At 42.8% G+C, this 26,838-nt stretch overlaps 1 protein-coding gene and 1 pseudogene across 14 annotated transcripts in view; one reads left to right on the forward strand and one right to left on the reverse strand.

Annotated features, from left to right (window-relative positions):
* Positions 1-26,838, forward strand: part of ANK2 (ankyrin 2) — a 678,765-nt gene that overhangs the window by 66,238 nt on the left and 585,689 nt on the right. The window lies entirely within an intron of this gene.
* On the reverse strand, positions 23,268-24,139 carry LOC101132020 (large ribosomal subunit protein eL8-like; annotated as a pseudogene).

The raw sequence follows: 26,838 nt of genomic DNA on the forward strand, positions 1-26,838 counted from the left end.
TCACTCTTTTTGCCCAGGCTGGAGTGCAATGGTATGATCTCAGCTCACCACAACCTCCGCCTCCAGGGTTCAAGCGATTCTCCTGCCTCAGCCTCCCGAGTAGCTGGGATTACAGGCATGTGCCACCACCCTGGCTAATTTTGTATTTTTAGTAGAGACGGAGTTTCTCCATGTTTGTTAGGCAGGTCTTGAACTCCTGACCTCAGGTGATCCACCCGCCTTGGCCTCCCAAAGTGCTGGGATTACAGGCATGAGCCACCGCACCTGGCAATGCTAGGTATTCTTTTAAGCACTTTATAAATATTAACTCAATCTTCTCAACAATGTATGAAGTAATTGTTATCTCTACTGATGAAATTGAGGTACTGAGATATTAAGCAGCTTGACATAATTGCTCCTGCTGAATATACCTCTCAAAAAACATGAACATTTTTCTATGTAACTACATCAAAGAAAAGTGACAATTTCTTCATATCGTCTAAGATCTAGTCTGTGTTTAAACATCCTCAATTGTCCCTAGAATGTCTTTACAGCTAAATTGTTCAAATCAGGATATAAGTAAAGTCCACACATTGCTTTTGGTTGTTTGCTTAGGCCTCTTTAATCTGAACACTTCTCTTCCTCATCCCTTTTTTTATGACCTTGCCTTGACCTTGCCTTGTTGAGAGGGAGAACCAATTGTCTGCAGAACGTCCCCTTTTGAATTTGTAGGATCAAAGCTCTATTTCACTGTTAGCTTGTTTTAGCTCACTTCTGGCTATAGGTGGCCTCAAGCATTCTGTTTGTTTGTCCTTAATCATGTGATATTTTATAAGATTTCTTTCACTCACTTAGCTCTTCTAAGTTCATTAAAACCCTTGCTTGCCTTTTACCTTATAATACTACATACCACTGTGTTCTGGAACAACCCCCCCCCCCCTTTTTTTTTTTTCCGTTCAGGACTTCTGACATGTCTTTTAGATAGTATATGTCTGAGAGCTCTAAAATTCTTAACTCTGTGTTGTCAGGGTCTGTCTTTCCCCCAACTTCACTGTTCTACATCAGCATAGTACTGCCCCCTAGAGAAACTTCTGAAAATTTGTGACATTTTTCATTTGTCACAGTGACAGTGACTGGGGGCTGTACTGGCATATATTGACCAGAGGCCACACTTGGAATCATCCTCAACAACTAAGAATTATCTTACCTAAAATGCTAATAGTGCCTAGGTTGGGAACACTATGTAGTCGATCCTAGTTAACTTACTCTCAGCATGACTGACACAATGTGATACACCAGCACATAGTAGATGCTTAATAAATATTTGTTGCAGCTGGGCACAGTGGTTCATGCCTGTAATTCTAGCACTTTGGGAGGCCGAGGTGGGCAGATCCGAGGTCAGGAGTTCGAGACCAGCCTGGCCAATATGGTGAAACCCCATCTCTATTAAAAATACAAAAATTAGCCGAGCGTGGTGGTGCACGCCTGTAGTCCCAGCTACTTGGGAGGCTGAGGTTGCAGTGAGCTGAGATCGCACCACTGCACTCCAGCCTGGCCACAGAGCAAGACTCTGTCTCAAAAAAAAAAAAAAATTTGTTGCATAAATTAATGCATTTTGAAATTTGACTTTTGTAAAGCAGACTATTTTGCCACAAAAAAATTCACAAAAGTTAACTATTTTGTTAGAAATCCTTTAATTACAAGTGAGAAAAATTCAGCTTATACTGGATTATGTAATTGAAAAGTCCAGGAGTATCTGCCTTCAGAAATTGCAGGATCCTGAGGGTCAAGTCGTATTATCTGTACTTAATCTCCTTTAATTTTTGACTTTCTACTCTGGGTATTGACTTCACTTTCTGAAAGGCTTTCTCCTCAAGGTGGCGCCCAGCAGCTCAAGGCTTATATCCCTCTACCCTCAAGCCCAGCAGAAAAGATAATTCTCTTTACTTAACAGTTTAAACCCATACTTTAATCTTACCAGAGTTATATGCAACATCTGTGTGTCTCTAAACCAATCACTGTGCCCTGATGAGATGGGGTACATTGGTGGTGGGTCAGGCTGGATTGTGTCTTTTCCCTCACCCAAGGCAGGAATTGAGTTAGCCCACCTAATCCAGATGTCTTTATCAGAAGAGGGAATGGATGCTGAGCAGGAAACAACACACATTTCCACTGCACAAACCATCACTCTACAAAATATCAGAAAAGTATCCATTCAGTCACTATCACCTGTGCTAGGCACAGATTTTAAAAGTATAATTATGCAATGTAATTTTAATGTAATTATACAGTATCACTCATATTTTGAATATCTTATGATGTAAAGCATCATCTCTTTCTTACCACAAAACTAGAAACTAAGGGATATTCCAAACAAAATTGAATCCTTTAATTAAATTCCACAGGTATTTCTTAAGGCCTACTTTTGTTATCAAATTCCTAGTAAAATAATTGCAGAGCAATTCAAGATAGTATGAATCAAAATGCTAAATTTAATCTGACTTCTAAAATGAGGGGCAGACAGTATGTTCTGCCAGTCGCGGTGGCTCACGCTTGTAATCCTAGCACTTTGGGAGGCTGAGGTGGGCAAATCACTTGAGGTCAGGAGTTCGAGACCAGCCTGGGCAACATGGTGAAACCCCGTCTCTGCTAAAAATACAAACATTAGCTGGGTGTGGTGGCATGTGTCTGTAGTCCTAGCTACTCAGGAGGCTGAAGCAGGAGAATCGCTTGAACCCAGGAGATCAAGGTTGCAGTGAGCTGAGATTGTGTCACTGCATTCCAGCCTGGCACTGGGTGTCAGAGCGAGACCCTGTCTCAATAAATAAATAAATAAATAAATAATAAAACGTGGTGCAGACAGTACCCTAGGCCCACTAGGCTTTGCCTATGGGGAAAGTGAATGGGCAGCAGGAAATAATATTTATAGACAATGTTATCTCTCTGAATATATGTTATGAGTATGTAGCTGCTGTTGTTAAAAATTAAATGTCTATTAATAGTATTTTTGGCCACTGTTATTTAGCAGATACCAAGAGAAACCCATTTTTTAACTTAAAAAGGACTTAATTGCCTCAAAAAGTCTGGGATTTCTGATTCAGGCAATCCAATATTCTTGTTACAGAGATATCTTTTCCCATCTCTCTCATCCTCTCCCAAGTCTGAAATACCTCTCTCTGCCTTTTACTGGAAAAAATCAGAGGAAGAAGAGAGTATGGCTAGAAAGGCAGGTAAAGGAGAAAACAAAGGGAGAAGGAGACAGGGAGAGGGAAAAGAAGAAGAAATATAGGAAGACGAAGTTGATATGCAAGATTTGTTGAGTGGCTGTTGTTTAACAGGACAGGTCATGTGGGCATGAGGGGGTGTTTCACTTTATATATTGTCCTTTATGTTTACATTGATATTACTCCATAATCAATAGGCAAATACATTTCAGTCCTCATCCCAACTGAACTCAGAAGCATTTGGTACTATTGTTCATGCTTTCTTTCTTGGAATTGTCTTTTTCATTTTTTTGAGATAAGGTCTCACTCTGTCACCCAGGCTGGAGTGCAGTGGCACTATCTTGGCTCACTACAACCTCTGTCTCCTGGGCTCAAGAGATCTTCCCATCTCAGCCTCCCAAGTAGCTGGGACTACAGGCTCATGCCACCATGCCCAGTTAATTTTTGTATTTTTTGTAGCGATGGAGTTTCACCACGTTGCCCAGGCTGATCTCACACTTCTGGGCTCAAGCAATCCGCCCACCGAGGCCTCCCAAAATGGTAGGACTACAGGCATGAGCCACCGCACCCGGCTTTTTCATTACATGTTGTAATTTTATTTTCTCCTGTAGCAGGAGAGAATACCTGTTTTTCTACTTACTCTTTAAATGGTGTTTCCCAAAGTTCCTTGTTTTGCTCTTGACAAAACAAACAAACAAACAAAAAACTCATTCTTTGTGTTCTCAGAGATCAGTTTATGCTGATGACTCAAATTTATGTTGCCAGCCAAAAATTTTATTTGAATTCCAGACTTACATTTCCATCTGACTTATGGATATTTATACCCAGATGTCTTGTAATTATCTCAAAATGTTTGGACCTGAGCTAATCTTTCTTTATGCACATGACCTGCCTTTGTTCAAAAAGTATATCAAAAGAGAACCATTTGGGTTCTTATTATTTCAGTTATCTATTGCTACAATAATACTGCCTAACAAATCACCCCCGAAGTTCATTGGCTTAAAATAATAATAATCATTTATTATGACTGACAGCTGGTTTCACTTATGCATTATGAGGTTACATGGCTCCGCTGAACATGACTGGGCTTTCACATGTTGGGGGACAGCTGGCTATAGACTGGGTTAAGTTGAACTTGGTTGGATAACTGGGTTCTTCTTCATATGTCTCGTACATGCATATGTTTGTCATGTCCCTCCAGCGGGCTAGCCTGGGCATTTTTTCAAGCAATCTTGTGGAATATGCTCATGGTGATCATAGAAAACTAAAAGAGATTGGAAAGACTCAAGAACTTTTTCAAGTTGCTGCTTTCTTCAAGTTTGCCAGTGTCACACTGGCCAAAGCATACCACATTGCCCAGCACAGAGTCAGAGTCGGGGAAGATTAAATAGAATTATATAATAGGTGAAAGGGTATACATACTGGAACCCATTTAATCGAGGCCATTAATGCAATCAGTCTACTGTACTTACCGAAGTTAGACTTGGAGTCAACCTTGGTTTCTCTGTTTTTCTTACTTTTTATGAAGTTGGTCATGTCCTCTTCATTCTTCCTCAGAAATAGAATCATTCCTTTCCATCAGTGCCCATCAATGCTGCATAATTCTGAAGAATTTAACCGTCACTCTTGTGATAGCTAATTCTATGCTTCAACTGGACTGGGCCAAGGAGTGCCTAGATTAAACATCATTTCTGAGTTTGTGAGGGAGTTTCTGGATGAGATTGGCACTTAAATTGGTGGATTAAGTATAGTAGATGGCCCTCCCCAGTGTGGGTAGGTATCATCCAATCCATCCTGAGATTGGAAAAAGGCAGAGGAAGGAGGAATTTCTTCCTTTTTGCTTCCTGCCTACTGCCTGATTGAGCCGGGACATCAGTTGTCTTCTGCCCTTAAGTTGGGATTTACCCCAATGGCACCCCTGGTTCTCAGGCCTTTGGGCTTGGACTGGAATTTATACCACTGGCTTTCCTGGCTCTCTAGCTTGCAGATGGCAGATAGTGGGGCTTCTCAGCCTTCATAATCACGCGATCTAATTATTTCTTACTCAATTTCTTCCTCTTTCTCTTTATATGTATCCTGTCCCACTGGTTCTGTTTATCTGGAGAGCCCTGACTAATACAGCTCTCCTGGATTAGTACAATAGTCTTTGCACTCGTGGGTTTTCTTCTCTCCCCTTATCAAGTTCTACATCGAATCACAATAAAACTGGTTTAGTTTCTGTATGAGCCCTGCAGATCCTCATCAGTTGGTCTCTCCCTTCTCAGGCAGCCCTGACCCACAACTCCAGAGATGTTTAAGCCCTCCCAGGGTGTGCCACAGTGAGGAGCTCCAGGGAATGTGGACAGGCATGAGCCACTGTGCCTGCCTTCATTGTTTTGTTTTAAATCACCATTCATTACCTTTACATTTCATTAGTGGTTATCAGATTTATGTGCATTAGGCTGAGTGTGGTGGCACCTGCCTCTAATCCCAGCACTTTGGGAGGCCGATGAGGGTGGATCACCTGATGTCAGGAGTTCAAGACCAGCCTGGCCAACATGGTGAAATCCTGTTTCTACTAAAAATACAAAAATTATCGGAGCATAGAGGCATGTGCCTGTAATCCCAGCTACTTGGGAGGCTGAAGCAAGAGAATCGCTTGAACTTGGGAGGCAGAGGTTGCAGTGAACTGAGATTGTGCCATTGTACTCCAGCCTGGGTGACAGAGCAAGACTCTTTCTCTCTCTCAAAAAAAAAAAGTGCATTATAATCATCTGGCAGGCTCATTAAAACAGATTTCTGAGGGCCATCCCTAGATTTTATGATTAGGTAGACTGAGGGTGAGGGCCAAGAACTTCATTTCTTACTTTCCCGCCCCATAGTGATACACTGATGCTGATAGTCTTGCGACTGCACTTTGAAAACTACCTTATTTATGAATACAGTCCTAACTCCTCAGCACAGCAAAGACCTCCAAAACTCGACCTTGGGTGTGAAGAACAGGGGATTCTGCCAGGAAGTAGTGACAATGCAGGAAGCACTGTGGGGCAGAAAAAAATCTCTTCCTTCTTCCATTTTGAGTTTGTGGCTGGGGCCCCGGTAACAAAAGACAGATTAACAAAAGAAAAGTATACACGTTTATTTATTTATTTATTTTTTTTTCACGATGGAGTTTCACTCTTGTTGCCCAGGCTGTAGTGCAATGGTGCGATCTTGGCTTACCACGACCTTCGCCTCCCGGGTTCAAGCGAATCTGCTGCCTCAGACTCCCTAGTAGCTGGGATTACAGGCATGCGCCACCACGCTTGGCTAATTTTTGTTTTGTATTTTTAGTAGAGATGGGGTTTCTCCATGTTAGTCAGGCTGGTCTCGAAACCCCGATCTCAGGTGATCTGTCTGCCTCAGCCTCCTAAAGTGCTGGGATTACAGGCGTGAGCCACCACACCCGGCCACATTTATTTAGTATAAGTTTTTGTGACAGGAAGCGTTCATAAGGAAATGAAGACCAAAAGAAATAATTAGAACTGAATGTTTTTATGCTGAGCTTGATGAGGTGTGGAGGTCATGGAGAAATATAATAGGAGGACAAAAGGGCATGATCTAATGGGAATAAGCTGGGGAAACTTTTTTTTTTTTTTTTTTTGAGACAGAGTCTCGCTCTTTCGCCCAGGCCGGAGTGCAGTGGCGTGATCTCAGCTCACTGCAAGCTCCGCCTCCCGGGTTCACGCCATTCTCCTGCCTCAGCCTCCTGAGTAGCTGGGAGTACAGGCGCCCGCCACCGTGCCCGGCTCATTTTTTGTATTTTTAGTAGAGACAGAGTTTCACCGCGTTAGCCAGGATGGTCTCGATCTCCTGACCTCGTGATCCGCCCGCCTTGGCCTCCCAAAGTGCTGAGATTACAGGCGTGAGCCACCGCGCCTGGCCTAAACTGGGGAAACTTAACAAGGCTTGTTTGTTCAGATTCCTCTTGGTGTCCTGTGTCTTCAGAGATAAGGAAGTCCCTTTCCTCTGGGTACAGAGTAGCATCTTTCAGATGGGGCTCTTGGAGCTGCTTCAGGAGAAGGTCAGAAAACCCTTCTCGCATATGCTGCTTCTCAGAGTCCTTCAGCCTCAGATATTCAATGTGCCAAGGTGTCTATATTAGTCCATTTTCACGCTGCTGATAAAGACATACCCGAGACTGGGTAATTTATAAAGAAAAAGAAGTTTAATGGACTCACATCACAGTTTCTCGTGGCTGCGGAGGCCTCACAATCATGGTGGAAGGCAAAAAGTGTGTCTTACATGGTGGCAGACAAGAGAGAATGAGGACCAAGTGAAATAAGTTTCCCTTTATAAAACCATCAGATCTCGTGAGACTTATTTACTACTATGAGAACAGTATGGGAGAAACCGCCCTCATGATTCAATTATCTTCCACCGGGTCCCTCTCACAACACGTGGGAACTATGGGAACTACAACTCGAGATGAGATTTGAGTGGGAACACAGCCAAATCATATCAGTGCCTTATTTTGGAGTAGCGTATCCTGAACCCTGTGAGCCCCAACTCAGCCATTCCTCACTGGAGACTCACCTGGGACACATGTGAAAAAAAACCCACACCTGGATTACCCTCCTGAAACCTGGCTTAAATGAATATCAAGAAATAGTCTGAAGGGAAAAGAAGGTACTAAAGGCAAACAGCCTCATTAACTAGTATAGCATTACCTAGGAGAAGTGTGTGTTCAAGAGGGGAGTGTTGAGTCCCTTTGGTACCCTCAGCAGGATGGGTTTTGTAAGCAGGTTATGCCTTCAAGTCCATCTTATTAGCTGTTGGTGCAGTTGCTTTCTTCTTCTGCTACATTTGTAAATTAATGAGGTGCCCCATCCTTTCACCTCCACTTAAGGGGTAGGAGGTGACGGTACTGGGGAGCGTGCGTTCTGAGGCTGTACAAGAATTATGTGGAAGCTTTGAAAAGACATACAGATTCCTATTGCATACGTACCAACTGAGAACCTCCAGAATGAGGGCTTAGGATCTGTATTTTAATTTAGTTTTATTAATTTTTAAAGTGTGGTTGGATGCGGTGGCTCATACCCGAAATCCCAAAACTTTGGGAGGTCGAGGTGGGCAGATCACTTGAGCCCTGGGGTTCAAGACCAGCCTGGGCAACATGGCAAAACCCCATCTCTAAAAAAATGCAAAAATTAGCCAGGTGTGGTGGTGGATGCCTATAGTCCCAGCTACTGAGGTGGCTGAGGTGGGAGGATCACCTGAGCTCGGGAAGTTGGGGCTGCGGTGAGCCGTGATCATGCTGCTGAACTCCAGCGTGGATGACGGAGTGAGACCCTGTCTTATTATTAGTTTAAAAAACACAGAAAAATATAAACAAGAACACAAAATTGGCCCATGTTTCCTTTATCTGGATAACCCATGTTGACATAAAAAAGCCAAAAACACGCATGGGTTTGGAAAATTCACATAGCATTGAAGATATAAAACAAAGTAAAAAGTAAAAACTTCTCTCTTCCCACCTACCCCTAGACTCTTTCCTAAAAGATTATTACTACTTTTCTGTGTTTTTACCTAGGTAACATTTGGGAATCCACTTTTTTGGGGAAAATCTCCCCCATTAATTATCATGGTTAGCCAGATTTGAGAGTTGCTGCTCTGAGGAAATAGAGAGACACATTCATGCATTCAACTTGTGCCAAGACAGTTAGGCTTCATTAGCCCAGCCTTTATGTGGTAACAGATACAATATGTATTTCCATTCCATCAGTATCCATCCAGTAAATCTTTATCCACCTAAGTAAATTTTATTTTATTTTATTTTAATTAATTTATTTTTTTGATACTGAGTCTTGCTGTATCGCCTAGGCTGGAGTGCACTGGCAAGATCTCGGCTTACTGCAACCTCCGCCTCCCAGGTTCAAGTGATTCTCCTGCCTCAGCCTCCCAAGTAGCTGGGACTACAGGTGCCCGCCACCATGCCCAGCTAGTTTTTGTATTTTTAGTAGAGGTGGGGTTTGACTATGTTGGACAGACTGGTCTTGAACTCCTGATCTCGTGATCTGCCTGCCTTGGCCTCCCAAAGTACTAGGATTACAGACTTGAGCCCTCCCAAAGTGCTGGGATTACAGGCTTGAGCCACCGCGCCCAGCAGTAAATCTTTACTGTGGTACTGTGGTAAGATTTACACAAATCTTTATTTGTGTAAGAGACAAAAATGAATTGCAGCCCTGGTCACGCCCTTAAGGAAGGATCTTCTATCCATGTATTGTAAGATATAAATAACTAACTACCACTGGGCACGGTGGCTCATGCCTGTAATCCTAGCACTTTGGGAGTCCAAGGTGGGTGGATCACGAGGTCAGGAGATCGAGACCATCCTGGCTAACACGGTGAAACCCCGTCTCTACTAAAAATACAAAAAATTAGGCAGGTGTAGTGGCAGGTGTCTGTAGTCCCAGCTACTCGGGAGGCTGAGGCAGGAGAATGGCGTGAACCCACGTGGCAGAGCTTGCAGTGAGCTGAGATCGCACCACGGCACCTCCAGTCTGGGCGACAGTGCGAGACTCCATCTCAAAAATAAATAGCTAACTAACGAACTGACTAACTACTGTAAGCCTGGAAGAAATGAAGCTCTCATAAAGGTTTAAGACATTGCCATGGGCAGCAGAAAGAGGACCAGTTCATGAGTTCTGGTGGGCAGGCAGCATTTGAATTGTCTTTAAAGGATAACAAGTGAAATGGTAAAGAAAGAGGGGTGGAAACGGGAGGCCAAGTCCAGTCCAAGGAATAGTGTGAGTCAAAGTGTGAGACCACCACATCATTTAAGCAGGAGGCAGGGGCTTAAAAACTTATTGTCCCATTAAAGATTTGGAACTGTTTATAGACAATGGGAAATTTTGAACGTTTTTGAGAAGAGATTTAATGGGACAAGACTGATGCTTTGAAAAGTAATACTTGTGGGCAACAGGTTCACAGAGAATCAGGCCACTGGAGAATAATTTTTAAAGACTCAACTGAAATTTGTACTGATATTCAACACAGTCTCTCCACCAGTTTCCCCTCTTCTCGTGGGTTTTGTACAGCAGGAGTGTGATGGATGCTTTTGTGTTTGGATCAGCTGGAGGTGGAGAGGCCAGTTACTGATAATCTGCAGTATAGACAGTGAAAGAAGAAAGAGAGTAGGGCATAAAGAGATGTGCCTAAGGTAGAATCAGAACTTGGTGACCAGAGGGGCTGGTAAGAGAGAAAGACAATTAAAATGGATAATTCCTAAGATTTCACCAAAGGCGGTGGCTTATGCCTGTAATCCCAGCACTTTTGGAGGCCGAGGCAGGTGGATTACTTGAGGTCGGAAGTTCGAGACCAGCCTGGCCAACATGGTGAAACCCTGCCTCTACTAAAAATACAAAAATTAGCTGGGTGTGGTGGCACGTGCCTGTAATCCCAGATACTTGGGAGGCTGAGACAGGAGAATAGCTTGAACCCAGGAGGTGGAGGTTGCAGTGAGCCGAGATTAGGCCGCCGCACTCCAGCCTGGGTGACAGAGCTAGGCTCCATCACACACACACACACACACACACACACACACACACACACAAGAAAAAAAATTCTAAGATTTTAAGATTTCTAGGCTAATAGACCAGGTGAGTGTTGGGTATCATTAACTGAGAAGGGAAGGTAGGAAAATGGGCAGGTTGTAGGGTAGAGGTTGCTCAGGGCTTTTGTAGGAAGATGGGAGTATATCACTTTTAGTTTGAGTTACACTGGGAGTATTCATATAGGGAGACCGACCTAGCGGACATGAGAAATTAGGTCTGAAGCTCACAAAATTGGTCAGAGCCAGGTATATAGGTTTGAGTAGTTGTAGGTCTATAAGGACTGACGTCTTGGAGGTGGATGGGACTGCATGAAGGCTGTGGTTTTCCACACTTTCGCATGTGTAAGAATCTCCTGGAGGGCTTGTTAAAACATGTTGCAGCCCAGCCACCCTTGGAGTTTCTGATTCAGTCTGGTTAGGGCTCAATAATTTGCAGCTCTAACAAGTTCCCGGGTGGTGCTGATGCCATTGGTCTAACTACTACGTTCTGAGAAGCACCAGCCTAGGGAACATGTAGTGAGAGAAGAGAACTAAGGGTAGAATTTGGGGGAGTGTTCTGGTTAAGAAGGAAGTGAAGGAACAGGAAGTAGTGAGGGATACTGTAAGGGAAGAAAAATATCCTTTCCCTTCTACCCTCCTAAGTTCCCAGCTGGGGCCCCTGTAACAAAAGATTAGCAAGAGAAAAACATACAAATTTATTTAATATAAGCTTTACATGACATGAGAATTCTCGTATAGAAGTGAATACTAAAAGAAGCAGAGTCAAATGCTTATTTACTGAATTGGACAAAGAGCAGTAAATTCTGAAAATGTGACAAGACAAAAAGGCTTGAGCTAGGACAATTCATGGTGGAAAAGTAACTAGGAAGGGAAGAGTGAGTTTGACAAGGTTTGTACAGATTTTTCTCAGCCTTAACTCCCCACCTCTCTGGTAAAAATGTTACTTTCCTTCTGGAGTAGGGAGCACATCTTCCATATGGGAATTTTATTTCCTGTTTTTAGGAAGAAAAAGGAAAGGTCAGAACCTTTCTTGCACTTGCTGTTTTTTAAGTTTCTTTAGCTCAAAATAACCCTTGTGCCAAATTGGCATATTTTGGGGTGGCATATTCCACTACTCTTCAATACTTACAGATTTGTCTTAGAGTTTTCATCACATTGTAATAAAAATAGTTGCACATTAAATATGTACATTATGCACATGTATTTGCATATTAAGTAGGCATCTATCAGGGACACAGGAAGTTTCATAAGAAAACTAGGGAAAGAGAGAATGCTGTGAATCCCATATATTTGGTCTTTCTAGGAATCCCTCTCACTCTGTTTAATCCCTGAATGGCTTTCGTTTGAGAGTCACCCATTTCACACAACCCTCTCATTAACTGAGCAGCTTTTACTCATCCCTGAAACAAAAAAGTCAAACCAAATTTATATCCTGAGATCTCCTATTAGTTGTTTCTAAAAATTGAAAGGATTTTAATTTTTCAAACTCTGAGAAAAATAAAAATAATATGAGTTACACAAATAACTCAGTGAATGTTGGCATAATGTGTTCTTCTTAATTTAGTTGAATTGTTTCCATACAGTTTTGTTTGGAAGGGTGAGCTACAGCTGATGGGCAATATACATATGTAAGGCTTACATGTGCAAAATCACACAGTGGGAACTGGCTCACCAAGTAAATTTTTATTTATTTATTTATTTATTTATTTATTTATTTATTTATTTATTTATTTATTTTTTGAGACAGAGTCTTGCTCTGTCGCCCAGGCTGGAGTGCAGTGGCAGGATCTCGGCTCACTGCAAGCTCCGCCTCCTGGGTTCACGCCATTCTCCTGCCTCAGCCTCCTGAATAGCTGGGACTACAGACACCTGCCACCACGTCCAGCTAATTTTTTGTATTTGTTTTAGTAGAGACAGGGTTTCACCATGTTGGCCAGGATCGTCTTGATCTCTTGACCTCGTGATCCGCCCGCCTCGGCCTCCCAAAGTGCTGGGATTACGGGCGTGAGCCACAGCACCTGGCATGTAAATTTTTAAAAAGCCCTGCTAGCTAATAAAGATACTGAAAAATATTCAAAGTAGTTTTAAAAAAATACATCTATAATCTTTTTTTTTTTTTTTTTTTTGAGACAGAGTCTCGCTCTCACCCAGGCTGGAGTGCAGTGGCACGATCTTGGCTCACTGCAACCTCCACCTCCCAGGTTCAACCAATTCTCCTGCCTCAGCCTCCCGAGTAGCTGTAATTACAGGCATGCATCACCACACCCAGCTAATTTTTGTATTTTTAATAGAGACGGGGTTTCACCATGTTGGCCAGGCTGGTCTTGAATTTCTGACCTCAGGTGATCCGCCCGCCTCGGCCTCCCAAAGTGCTGGGATTACAGGCTTGAGCCACCGCGCCCGGCCCATCTATAATCTTATATTTGAGAAGTAATCACCATGAAGATTTAGGTTTCTTTCTTTTTTTGAGACGGAGTTTTGCTCTTGTCATGCAGGCTGGAGTGCAATGGTGTGATCTCGGCTCACTGCAACCTCTGCCTCCTGGGTTCAAGCGATTCTTCTGCCTCGGCCTTCCGAGGAGCTGGGATTACAGGTGCACGTGACCATGCCTGGCTAATTTTTGTATTTTTAGTAGAGACGGGGTTTTGCCATGTTGACCAGGCTGGTCTTGAACTCCTGACCTCAAGTGATCCACCTGCCTTAGCCTCCCAAAGTGCTGGGATTACAGGTGTGAGCCACCACACCTGGCCAATCCCAGTATTTTTATGCTGGGTTTGAAGTAGCTGAGATTATGGGAGCCCACCATCACGCCTGGCCAATTTTTGTATTTTTAGTAGAGATGGGGTTTCACCAAGTTGGCCAGGCTGGTCTTGAACCCCTAACCTCAAGTGATCCCCCTGCCTCGGCCTCCCAAAATGCTGGGATTACAGGCATGAACCACCACACCTGGCCCTGAAATGTGACTTCTAATTAACTATCATTTGAACAAACATCTGTGGAGGATACAATGAAATCCATGTGTAGTTAAGGGTTGGGGAGACTGGGATAGAAGAACGCACAGTCCTTCTCCCTAAAGAGTTTGTCATCTCTCGCTGCTCTGAAGCAGGTAGGTTGATATCTGTGACTTGCTTACCCCTTGTAATAATGGTGTCAATTCGAACCAATCGCTGACAAGGGGCGCCAGCCTGCAATAGGATTGTTACCTAGATTATTCGTGTTTGTGTTTAGGGGAATGTGGAATGTGGGAGTGGCTGTTAGATAACCACCCAGTACACCATTGGCTGCAACTACTTTGTTTGTTGAATTTTTTTGTCTGGGGGAAATCGAATGTGTAATAACTTCTGACTTCTCAACATCATCATTTATAGGCAGTACTAGTGCTTTCCACTGATTTCTGACGTGCTGAGCTAGCTTAAACTCCCTATTCTTCACATCACATTGGACCTCCAGGGAAATCTAATTTGTACCAAAGTGGTCAGGAATTGAAGTTTGTCCCTGTGCAAGTTTACTATTAGGTTGGTGCAAAAGCAACTTTTAAATATGTCATCATTCAGTTTGAGTGATCCTGCAACCCTTATTTGTTAGTGCTGTTTTCTGGGAGTGCCGAGCCAACTCTCTTGGTGAAGTCCTGGTATATTTTTTAATGTACATCCTATAATATATATGTGGGATAAGTAATTTTTTGGATAATTCCGCTTTTTAAAAAAAAGCCACTTTGGCCGGGTGCGGTGGCTCACGCCTGTAATCCCAGCACTTTGGGAGGCTGAGGCGGGCAGATCACAAGGTCAGGAGATCGAGACCATCCTGGCTAACATGGTGAAACCCCATCTCTACTGAAAAATAGAAAAAATTAGCCGGGCGTGGTGATGGGCGCCTGTAGTCCCAGTTACTTGGGAGGCTGAGGCAGGATAATGGCGTGAACCCGGGAGACGGAGCTCGTGGTGAGCCTAGATCGCGCCACTGCACTCCAGCCTGGGTGACAGAGCGGGACTCCATCTCTAAAAAAAGAAAAAAAAAGGCCACTTTATTTTTATTGACAAAGAAGTACATAGATTTCTCATTTTCTTCTTATTTACTTACACAATGATCTCAATTATACAAATGTATGAGAGGACTCCTCAGATATTATCACCGGATTTACCACTTTCCTCAAAGTTCTGGAATGTGGAGTACTCTAAATGTTTTATGGACACATTCACACACATTTTAATTTCAGGACTGTTCAGTTGTCTTCTTGCCTTCACCTGAACATATCCTAAAGTAGGAGGAAAATGAAACCTTTATGATAGAGCCTGACATTCTGGTTTCCAGAAACAAGGGGATTCTTGCAGGGCATCATTATTTCCTTTTTCCAGGAACTCTGCCAGAAGATGGCATTGTGCTCAGAGCCCCCTCCACTGCACTGTCAATAGAAGCCAGTGAGCCAGGTGTGGTGGTTCACACCTGTAATCCTAGCACTTTGGGAGGCCGAGGTGGGCGGATCATCTGAAGTCAGGAGTTCAAGACCAGCTTGGGAAACATGGTGAAACCCTGTCTCTACTAAAAATACAAAAATTAGCCAGGCTGGTGGTGCACGCTTGTAGTCCCAGTTACTTGGGGGGCTGAGTTGCGGTGCTAAGATTGCGCCACTGCACTCTAGCCTGGGTGACAGAGTGAGACTCTGTCTCAGAAAAAAAAAAAGAAGTCAGTGAAAACTCTGCAGCACTGGGAAAGCCCATTATCCTCAGCAAGGCTGACAGGAAATGAATTTGCTTGTGCATCTCCAGTCAAGGGCAACGCCATTAAGGTCTGCAAAACTACAATATCGCAGTCTAAAGATTTTTAAATTCTATTGCTGGCACACCAGTAAGACGCTTTTGTTTCAATTAGACCAAGGGCTGGAAACCTAAGTAACAAAGACACAGTGATTATGGTAGAAAATAATTATAATTATGAAAGAAACAAGTGAATTCTAATATATGTTGAGTTAGCTGTAGAATATAGGTAACTCTGTATAGTATAATATTAATTTAATGTATAATATGATTCATATGTAGAACAATAGCATATAATTATTGGATTAGTCTGTTCTTACACTGCTATGAAGATACTACCGAGACTGGGTAATTTATAAAGGAAAGAGATTTAATTGACTCAGTTCCAAATGGCCGGGGGAGGCATCAGGAAACTTACAGTCATGGCGGAAGGGGAGAGAGAGCAAGTGTGTGAAGGAGGAACTGTTAGACATGCATAAAACCATCCGATCTCGTGAGAAGTCAGTCACTATCATGAGAACAGCATGAGGGACACTGCCCCCATGATCCAATCATCTGCCACTAGGTCTCTCCCTTGACATGTGGGGATTATCAGGATTACAATTCAAGATAAGATTTGGGTGAGGACACAAAGCATAACCATATAAATTATATAACTATTTGTTATACTTTAATGACCATAAGTTGAACCCATTTTTAATTTTTGATAGTATTTTCTTTCTTAAAAAAATATTATTTTTTGAGACAAGGTCTTACTCTCATCACTCAGGCTGGAGTGCAGTGGTGTGATCACAGCTCACCGCAGCCTCCACCTCCTGTGCTCAAGTGATTATTGTGCCTCAGCCTACCAAGTAGCTGGGACTGCAGGTGCACATCACCATGCCTGGATAATTTTTTGTAGGGAAGGGGTTTCACCATGTTGCCTAGGCTGGTCTCAAACTCTCAAACTCCTAGGCTCAAGGGATCTCTGCCTGCCACCACACCTAGCTAATTTTTGTATTTTTAGTAGAGACGGGGTTTCACCATGTTGGCCAGGCTGCTCGTGAACTCCAGACCTTAGGTGACCTGCCTACCTTGGCCTCCCAAAGTCCTGGGATTACAAGCATGAGCCACCACACCCAGCTGAAAAGTAAACTTTCCTTATTGAATTTCTGACTTCCATTTCCACTGTCAATGGTAACTAATCGTGTTTTATATATTCCTTCAGAAAGAAAAAAAACAAGTTGTCTAAAAAACAGAAATAAGCTCATATTCTTCATTATTTTAATATTAATTATTAATACTATGAAAGAGATTGTCAATCAAGTGTAAAGCATGGCCTTATTTGCATCCTGATTTTTAAAAATCATAAAAAACACACAGACTCTATTTTTTTTTCCAGGTGCTTATTACATAAGTATGTTCATTTTATAAAAATTCATCAAGCTGTCTACTTATAAATACTGCAACATAAAGCTTACTTATAAGTATTTATGACACAAGCAACAAATTTTAACAGTGACTATTTTTGATAATATTAAGAAATTGTTAATTTTTAAAGTGTGATAACAGTATTTGTTTTTTTTTTTTTTTGAGACAGAGTCTCACTCTGTTGCCCAGGTTGGAGTGCAGTGGCTTGATCTTGGCTCACTGCAACCTCTACCTCCAGGGATCAAGTGGTTCTCCTGCCTCCGCCTCCCGAGTAGCTGGGACAACAGGTGCATGCCACCATGCCCGGCTAGTTTTTGTATTTTTAGTAGAGACAGGGTTTCACCATATTGGCCAGGCTAGTCTCGAACTCCTGACCCCGTGATCCGCCAGTCTCGGCCTCCCAAAGTGCTGGAATTACAGGTGTGAGCCACCGCGCCCAGCCTGGGTTAAGTTTTTAGAAGTCTTTATATTTTAAGATATATATTGAAATGCTTACTGATAAAATCTAGGATTTTTTTCAAAATAATCTCATATGTGTTTCTGGAAAGGGGATGGGAATAGAAGTGAAACGCTGGCCATGATTTGCTAATTGTGAAGGCAAAATGATTTGAGTCATTATATTATTCTCTCTACTTTTGTTTATATATCATTATACTATTCTCTTTACTTTTGTTTCTATTTACCTTTTTCCATAAGAAACTGAAACATATTTTCATAAAATATTTTCCAACTATACAAACAGCTATACAAACAATAGTAATGGAATCAAATAATGCTTACCTATGTGCCAGGCACTCTTTAAGTCCTTTACATATATTAACTTATTTGATCCTTAGTATACCCCTGTGAGATATATATTATTTTTATCCCCATGCTACAGGTGAAGAAACCAGATTAAAGGCTGGGCTTGGTGGCTCACGCCTGTAATTGCAGCACTTTGGGAGGCCGAGATGGGTGGATCACCTGAGGTCAGGAGTTTGAGATCAGTCTGGCCAACATGGTGAAACCCCCTGTCTCTACCAAAAATACAAAAATTAGCTGGGCATGGTGGCAGGTGCCTGTAATCCCAGCTACTCAGGAGGCTGAGGCAGGAGGATCTCTTGAATCTGGGAGGTGGAGGTTGCAGTGAGCTGAGATTGCACCACTGCACTCCAGCCTGGGTGACAAGAGTGAGACTTCATCTCAAAAAAAACAAAAAACAAAAAATCAGAATAAATAGCTTTTCTTTTCTTTTTTCTTTTTGAGACGGAGTCTCACTCTGTTGCCCAGGCTGGAGTGCAGTGTCTCGATCTCGCCTCACCACAGCCTCCACCTCCCAAGTTCAAGTGATTCTCTTGCTTCAGCCTCCCAAGTAGCTGGGACTACAGGCGTGCACCACCATGCCTGGCTAATTTTTGTGTTTTTAGTAGAGATGAGGTTTCACTATGTTGGCCAGGCTGGTCTCGAGCTCCTGACCTCGTGATTCCCCCCGCATTGGCCTCCCAAAGTGCCGGGATTATAGGCGTGAGCCACCTCGCCTGGCCTAAATAGCTTTTCTAGGGTCACAGGGTTAGTTTGTGGAGCCACACGCATTCATGTGAACACATGTGTATTCACCTCTTAGCTTAAGAAATAAAACCTATTTAACATAATGGAACACGACTTATATGTTGGGTTGGAACATGAGATTGGTGTTTTTCTATGTCATAAATGCATAAACATTGGCAGCGTCATGCGGTTTAACCCAATATCTCTTTCCAAGTGTATCCTCCCTTAACTCTCCAGGTAACAACTCTCATCATTCCCATGCATTTCTTTGAACTTGTACTTCATATGAATGTATACTAACAACAAATATAGTTGTTTCTCATGTTTTTACATTTCTTGATAGCATACTATTGGCATTTTGGTGATTTGCTTTTTGTCTTCAACTTACGTTATGAAATCTATTTATGTTGATATATTATTTATTTATTTATTTATTTTTTGAGACGGAGTCTCGCTCTGTCACCCAGGTTGGAATGCAGTGGCGCGATCGGCTCACTGCAAGCTCTGCCTCCTGGGTTCACGCCATTCTCCTGCCTCAGCCTCCCGAATAGCTGGGACTACAGACACCCGCCACCACGTCCAGCTAATTTTTTGTATTTTTAGTAGAGACGGGGTTTCACCATGTTAGCCAGGATGGTCTCGATCTCCTGACCTCGTGATCCGACCGCCTCAGCCTCCCAAAGTGTTGGGATTACAGGCGTGAGCCACCGCGCCTGGCTTATGTTGATATATTTTTAAAACGTATTGTGGTATACTCATACTCTGGCATACTATACAATAGTGAAAATACATGAACTAAAGCTAAACTACCTGCTTAGTATCCATTCATGGTATGAGTAAACTCTACCTACTGATGGACATTTTGGTTGTTTCCAGTCTTTTCTTGTGATAAGCAATGCTTCTACAAATACATATGGCATACTTAAACGAGTATGTTAAAAGCGTAAACTCCTATAAACAATGGCACTTAATATGGTTTTTTTTTTTGAGACCAGGTCTCGCTTGCAGTACAGTGGTGCGATCATGGCTCACCACAGCCTCGATCTCCCAGCCTTAATCGATCCTCCCACCTCAGCCTTCCAAGAAATTGGGACTACAGGCACGTGCCACCACCCTGACTGATTTTTTTTTTTTTTTTTTTTTTTTTTTTCAGACAGAGTCTAGCTCTGTCGCCCAGGCCGGAGTGCAGTGGCGCGATCTCGGCTCACTGCAAGCTCTGCCTCCCAGGTTCACGCCATTCTCCTGCCTCAGCCTCCTACCGGCGCCTGCCACCACTCCCGGCTAATTTTTTGTATTTGTAGTAGAGACGGGGTTTCACTATGTTAGCCAGGATGGTCTCGATCTCCTGACCTCATGATCCGCCCGCCTCGGCCTCCCAAAGTGCTGGGATTACAAGCGTGAGCCACCGCGCCCGGCCCGGGCTGGTCTTAAACTCTTGGGCTCAAGCAATCTGCCCACCTTAGCCTCTCCAAGTGCTGGGATTAGAGGCATGAGCCACCATTTCTGGCCCTACACTTTTAATTTAATGGATAAAAATGCAGAGCTAATCATCTTATTTTGCTTTATGAACAGATTTGATTGGATTTATTTTATCCTTTCTGAAAATTTTCCAAGTGGTGCACACTAATTCTCATGAAAGATTCTCATTTGGTCTTACAGAAAAATATATTTCCTCTTAAGAGCGATTATAAGTGTTGATAGACAAAGCTAACAGTACTTTGTGGTTGAGCTGGAAAATGTTTACTCAGTTTGATGCTGTGGCCAATAAAATAAAACAAGAGGAAAATACCAGAAGTATGGGAACAGAGGGAGTCTTTAAAATTGTATTATAGCAAGTCACTTTAATGCAGCTTTGGTGAAACAGCTGCTTGCTCTAGAGAAAATCCATTTGGAAGGTTCTGTGAGATTGCAGGCTGTGAATGCAAATGATGGAAGAGTTTGTACATCTGGGTTGTTGGTGGGAATATTTAACCTTTTTCACTGCTTACTCTTGGTGCTTCTTTTGCTACCTCCCCATGATCCTTAATATGTGTGCCTCAGTTTGGATTATTAACAACCCTTCCAATGACCCTCAATGAATGGGTGAAGCTCTTGGCAGTAGTGGCTTTTTTTTCTTTTTGTTTATTTATTTATTTATTTATTTATTTATTTTCCTTTTTTTCCTTTTTTTTTTTGAGACGGAGTCTTGCTCTGTCGCCCAGGCTGGAGTGCAGTAGCATGATCTCGGCTCACTGCAACCGCTGCCTCCTGGGTTCAAGTGATTCTCCTGCCTCAGCCTCTCGAGTAGCTGGGTGACAGAAGCCCGCCACCACACCCAGCTAATTTCTGTATTTTTAATAGAGACGGGGTTTCACCATGTTGGTCAGGCTAGTCTCAAACTCCTGACCTCGTGATCCACCCGCCTCGGCCTCCCAAAGTGCCGGATTACAAGCGTGAGCCACTGCGCCCAGCCTTTTTGTTTTTTTAAAGAGACAGGATCTTGCTCTGTTGCCCAGGCTGGAGTGTAGTGGGCACAATCATAGCTCACCATAACCTTGAACTTCTGAGCTCCAGCAATCCTCCTGCCTCAGCCCCACAAAGTGCTGGGATTAGGTGTGAACCACTATGCCAGCCTGGTGTTGCTTTTTATTTTTATTTTTTTGAGACAGTCTCTTGCTTTGTTGCCCAGGCTGGAGTGCAGCAGTGTGATCTTGGCTCACTGCAGCCTCTGCCTGCTGGGTTCTAGTGATTCTCATGCCTCAGCCTCCTGAGTAGCTGGGATTACAGGCACGTGCCACTATGCCTGGTGAATTTTTGTATTTTTTTGTAGAGACGGGGTTTTGCCATGTTGGCCAGGCTAGTCTTGAACTCCTGGCCTCAAGTGATCCGGCCACCTCAGCCTCCTAAATTGCTGGGATTACAGGCATGAGCCACCACGCACAGCCTATTTTGAGATATCCTATAAACTTTTTATAATGTTGACCAAAACATTTTGGTTTACAAAATCCATCCTTCTACTTTCTGCTGACAGGTTTGATGAAAAAAAAAAAAGTAAAAAAAAAAATAACTAAATTCATCCTTCACTGTGTGTAAAAATATATGGCAATATGAGGTGTGGGTATAGATCACCATCATTTTGTGTGTGAAAAAAGAAAAGATTTAGAAAGCATCAGCTTGTTATATCAACTAACCACCAGAATATTTTTTTTTTCTTTCTGAGATGGAGTCTTGCTTTGTCTCCCGGGCTGGAGTGCAGTAGCGTGATCTTGGCTCACTGCAACCTCTGCCTTCCGGTTTAAGTGATTCTCCTGCCTCAGCCTCCCAAGTAGCTGGGATTACAGGCGTGCACCACCACGCCCAGCTAATTTTTGTATTTTTAGTAGAGACGGAGTTTCACCGTGTTGGCCAGGATGGTCTGAATCTCCTGACGTCCTGCCCACCTCAGCCTCCTAAAGTGTTGGGATTATAGGTGTGAGCCTCCGTGCCCAGACACCACCAGAATTTTTAATGCCTTTGGTCATCTGTGACAAATAAGAGTAAAATCAAATTTTTTTTTTTTTTTTTTTTTTTTGAGATGGAGTCTCACTTTGTCGCACAGGCTGGAGTGCAGTGGCACGATCTCGGCTCAGTGCAGCCTCCACCTCCCAGGTTCAGGTGATTCTCATGTCTCAGCCTCCCTAGTAGCTGGGATTACAGACACGCGCCTCCAGGCCTGGCTAATTTTTGTATATTTAGTAGAGATGGGGATTCGCCATGTTGGCCAGGCTGGTCTCCAACTCCTGGCATCAAGTGATCCGCCCACCTTGGTCTCCCAAAGTGCTGGGATTACAGGTGTGAGCCATCACACCTGGCCAAAATCAAACATTTTTATTCCTGCTGTTCAAGTCACATATATATCTTGCAAATTAATTTATTTCTATTTAATCTGATAGGTACTGTTTTGGTTTAAATTTTGTTAAATATGCAATGGCAAAATTAAAGTAAGATTAGATTAAAAATCACTTGTCAGCCTTTTGGCTAAGTTCAAGCATAGATTAGATAAAAAAGACAAAAATATATAGTTGACCTTCAAAGTTCTTCACATGTAAAGACCTCAAACTGTTTCAAAATTACCTTCTGCTACTCCCCTCGATAAACCCTCTATTCAGGGTAGGCTTGTGTATTACTTGTTCTTAAAATATGTTACATCAGGCTTTTTTGTTTGCAAGGAAGAGATTCACTCAGATAATTTTAAGATAAAGGGGTTTATTATAAATACCCAGGACCCAGGCTTTGTTTTCTGGTGTCTTCTTAGGGGGTTGCTCTCTTCCTTTCTCGCTCTCACCAATCCTCTCTGCATTCTCTACTATAAATTCTGGAGGGAGATAGTCTGGACTAATTTCCATTGCCCCAGTAGGAAAAGTCCTTTGAGTAAGTCCACTCCATGGGTCAAGACGCAGGCTGTGGAGAAGCTGCCCTTGGGTCAGGCCCACTCTGTTCCAATCAGTGGCCACTTCTGCGTAAAGAATGAGTAGCACCACTGTCATGGGTAGGCAGTTCAGTTGGAAGGGGATCACTTTCTGTGTGACCCTGGGATTGTCATATCCAGACCATGTCTGGAGCATCTCACCTCCCTGCATTTGCTGGTACCTCTCCTTTTTGACCACAGAGCGTTCTCCATGAATTTACACATATTCTGAACTTAGCTGAAATCTTAAGGGGTTAGGCAAAGCCTGTCTCAAATGCTGCAGTCTCCTGACATCCTCCATGTATGATCATTATATGATCATTAATGATTAGTGAGTCATTACAGAGGACACATATTATGTACTACCCAATATATTTTTTTGAAGGAAAATTTGTATTATTTTAATTATTTTTATGTACAGAAAACTCAACAGTGTACATTTAACCCAGTTTAGTGGCAAGTTCTTTAGCCTTTGCCTTTTCGAGCTTGGCGATACGAGCCACAGACTTAGGACCCAGGACGTTGCCACCCCAGTGACGGCGGATCTCATCGTATCTGTCATTGTAATTGGTCCTGATAGCTTCCACCAGCTTAGCCAAAGCGCCTTTGTCTTCTGAGTTCACCTGTGTGAAGGCGACAGTGGTGCAGGTCTTCCTGTGGACTAGACGTCCCAGTCTTGCCTTCCTCTTGATAAACCCCCATTTTACGACATAGGGCAGGCAAGAAGACAGCCAGCTCGATGGGATCCACGTCGTGTGCAATCACCACCAGCTGAGCTTTCTTGTTCTCCACCAAGGTGGTGACGGTGTTAACTCCTGCTCAAAGGACAGGTGGTCTCTTGGTGGGGATGTCCCCTTTGCCAGCAGCTTTCTTCTCGACCCGGGCCAACAGTCTCTGCTTCTTCTCTTGCTTTGTTTCTGGTCTGTACTTGTGGGCCAGCTTAAGCAGCTGAGTAGCTGTTTGGCGGTCCAGCGCCTGGGTGAACTGGTTAATCGCAGGAGGCACTTTCAGCCGCTTATAGAGGATGGCTGTCTGCCGCTGCAACCTGATATAGCGGGGCCATTTCACAAAGCGGGCGAGGTCTCTTTTGGGCTGGATGTCCTGTCCAATGCCAAAATTCTTAGGCCTTTTCTCAAACAGGGGATTCACCACTTTCTTAGCCTCCTGCTTCTTCACGACAGCAGGGGCCGGAGCCACCTTCTTTCCCTTGGCCTTCTTTCCTTTCAGCATCTTGGGCTGCAGGAGGAGAGAGTTATTTTTTTAATTATTAATATTATATACTTCATCATCTCAAATACAGCATAAACTCTCTGAGGGCAGGAACCATATTTTGTGTATTTTTATTTCCCTCAAAGTGTTTAGGGCATGGATTCTATGTAATAGATTACGGTTCGGTGCCTTCCGCCATCTTAAAAAAATCACATTTGCTTCTAAGGAAAAAGTAATGTATACTTATTTGCAAGAAAACAATACTCTCATAAAGAAGTTGTTGTGCATGGAGGGTGCCCTTATACAATTATTATACTGTGGTAAAATGGAAAGTTCAGAAAGGACTCAAAAGGGATTTGAGGGAAAAATCCCCAAGTCTTAGATGAGCTGAAGCCTGAGGTTCTCAGCTTACTAGAAAATCCTTAAGTGTTAGAAGACTGGAAATAAAGGTAGCTGGGAGAAAGGCATCCTGAATAGGAAGATCAAAATGAAGGTTTAGCTAAAGTGGTACCTGATGACTAGTTTGTTAGAAATTCTTAGACGAAGAGCGCACAGGACACCATCTAAATCAGCAGGTCACATGGCTACCAGGGCCAAAGTTATGATTTGAGACCAAGGAGGTAGAGAAAAGCCTTGGAAAAAAAGAATTTTTTAACAGGCTGTAGGAGCACAAAAATAAGCATACTTATATTTATTAACTTAGAATTGAGTTTATTATGGGGAGGAGAAGAAACATGGACTAATAAGGACAATAGTGACCATTGATGGCTTTAAATCAGTGATTTAAAGATGGCCAGTGATTTCCCTCAGGGATATGTAGTATATATCCTCAAGTTCCTGTATATTCTAGTAAATCTGTGCCATTGATCTCTGTGTTAGGGATCACAGTAGTTGGAATGGGAGAAGGTATGCTGCTAGAGAAGAAGGAAGAATAAGGGATGGGAAAGAACATGAAACAAAAGGTGGAAGACTTGAAGGCAAAACCTCTCTCTCTTTGCATCAGAGAAATGTGAAACTAAACCAAAATGAAATATCACCTTATATCTGTTAGGATGGCTACTATTAAAATAAAAACAAAACCAAAAACATACACACCAGAAAATAACCAGTGTTGGTGAGAATGTGGAGAAATTGGAACCCTTGTTGGTGGGATTGTAAAATGCAGCAACCACTGCCTTTTTGGAAGCAGCATTAGAGAGTTATCCAAGATGGTGATAGCAAAGGATTCACTGAGGAGCTCCCCAGGTACCAAAAGGATTAGATTTCATTTCTTCTATATGGTAGAGATAGCTTGCTATAGTGGACTACATAGTTTGTCATTGTGGAAAAAAGAGAATAAATAAGAGAAGACTGATTTAGACATTTTTGGAAATAAGAAAGGTGATAAAATATTAAATTAACTTCTACTTATAAGAAGGAATTAGTGGATTCTTTGTTTATTAAAATGACCACTAGTCAATAAAAATAATCTGTGCTTGATAATGTACTAATTTGTCTTCATGAAATATCAGGGCTCCAACCAATTAATCCTGAAGTCTACCTTGTTGATTTCTGAGCCTGATAACCAGATTTCTAGCAGAGTGAGGGGACTCACAGAAGGTCCTTCTTTCCAGTCAGGGGCCCCATTAACTTTTCTTTTCTTTTTTTTTTTTTTTTTTTTGAGATGGAGTTTTGCTCTGTCGCCCAGGCTGGAGTGCAGTGGCATAATCATGGCTCACTGCAACCTCTGCCTTCTGGGTTCAAGCAATTTCTCTGGCCTCAGCTTCCCAAGTAGCTGGGATTACATGTGCATGCCACCACGCTGGCTAATTTTTGTATTTTCAGTACAGATAGTGTTTTACCATGTTGACCAGGCTGGTCTTGAACTCCTGGACTAAGCGATCCACCCACTTCGGCCTCCCAAAGTGCTGGGATTACAGGCGTGAGCCATCACACCCTGCCCAACTGTTCCTTTCTTAAGGGGCTTCAAAGGTGGGGAGAAATAAAAAGTAGCTTTTCTTCTGGGAAATGTTACATGAGGACTAATTCAGTAAAATATAATGTCCCTGTATCATTCAATCTTACAGAATATTTGAGCAGTCTTTCTAGCTCCCAGTTTTAAAGAGGGTTTTGATAAATTTGAGCACTTGTCTAAGAAAGACAGTGCTCAAAGGATATGGGAAGAATTGTGAAAATATCTGCATCTCTTTATTTGAAGAAAAATTCTATTGACAAGAGGAGTTAAGTTTATTTCATGTGGCTTCAGAAGGCAGAAGTTGGATTACTGGGTGGAGGCAGCAGGAAGTAGATATCTCCTTAAAATAAGAACTTTCTAACATATGAGAGTGGAATTGGACACCTTGTGAAGCAGGGAGGACCCTGTGCTTGGAGTCTTTAAGCAGAAGCTGGTGAGCCACCTGTCAGGAATATTGTAGAGGAGATTCCCACAGTAGGAAAGGATTGCCCAGATGACCTCAAAGTTTTCTTGAGTCTGAAGGAGCAAGGTAAAGCTGTAGATTTTTGAGCAGCATATATAGGGGTACATATTCGTAAAAAGGTTTCACCTTTTTCTAGGAGCATCTTAGGAACCAAGATCACAAATGTTGGAAAATCAAGGTGGAGGTAAAGAAAGCCTCTTACTTCTTCTTCTTCTTTTTTTTTTTTTTCTTGAGATGGAGTCTGGCTCTGTTGCCCAGGCTGGAGTGCTGTGGCGCGATCTTAGCTCACTGCAAGCTCCGCCTCCTGGGTTCACACCAT

This window comes from Gorilla gorilla, chromosome 3, assembly GCF_029281585.2.
Source record: "Gorilla gorilla gorilla isolate KB3781 chromosome 3, NHGRI_mGorGor1-v2.1_pri, whole genome shotgun sequence".
Classification (NCBI taxonomy): Eukaryota; Metazoa; Chordata; class Mammalia; order Primates; family Hominidae; genus Gorilla; species Gorilla gorilla.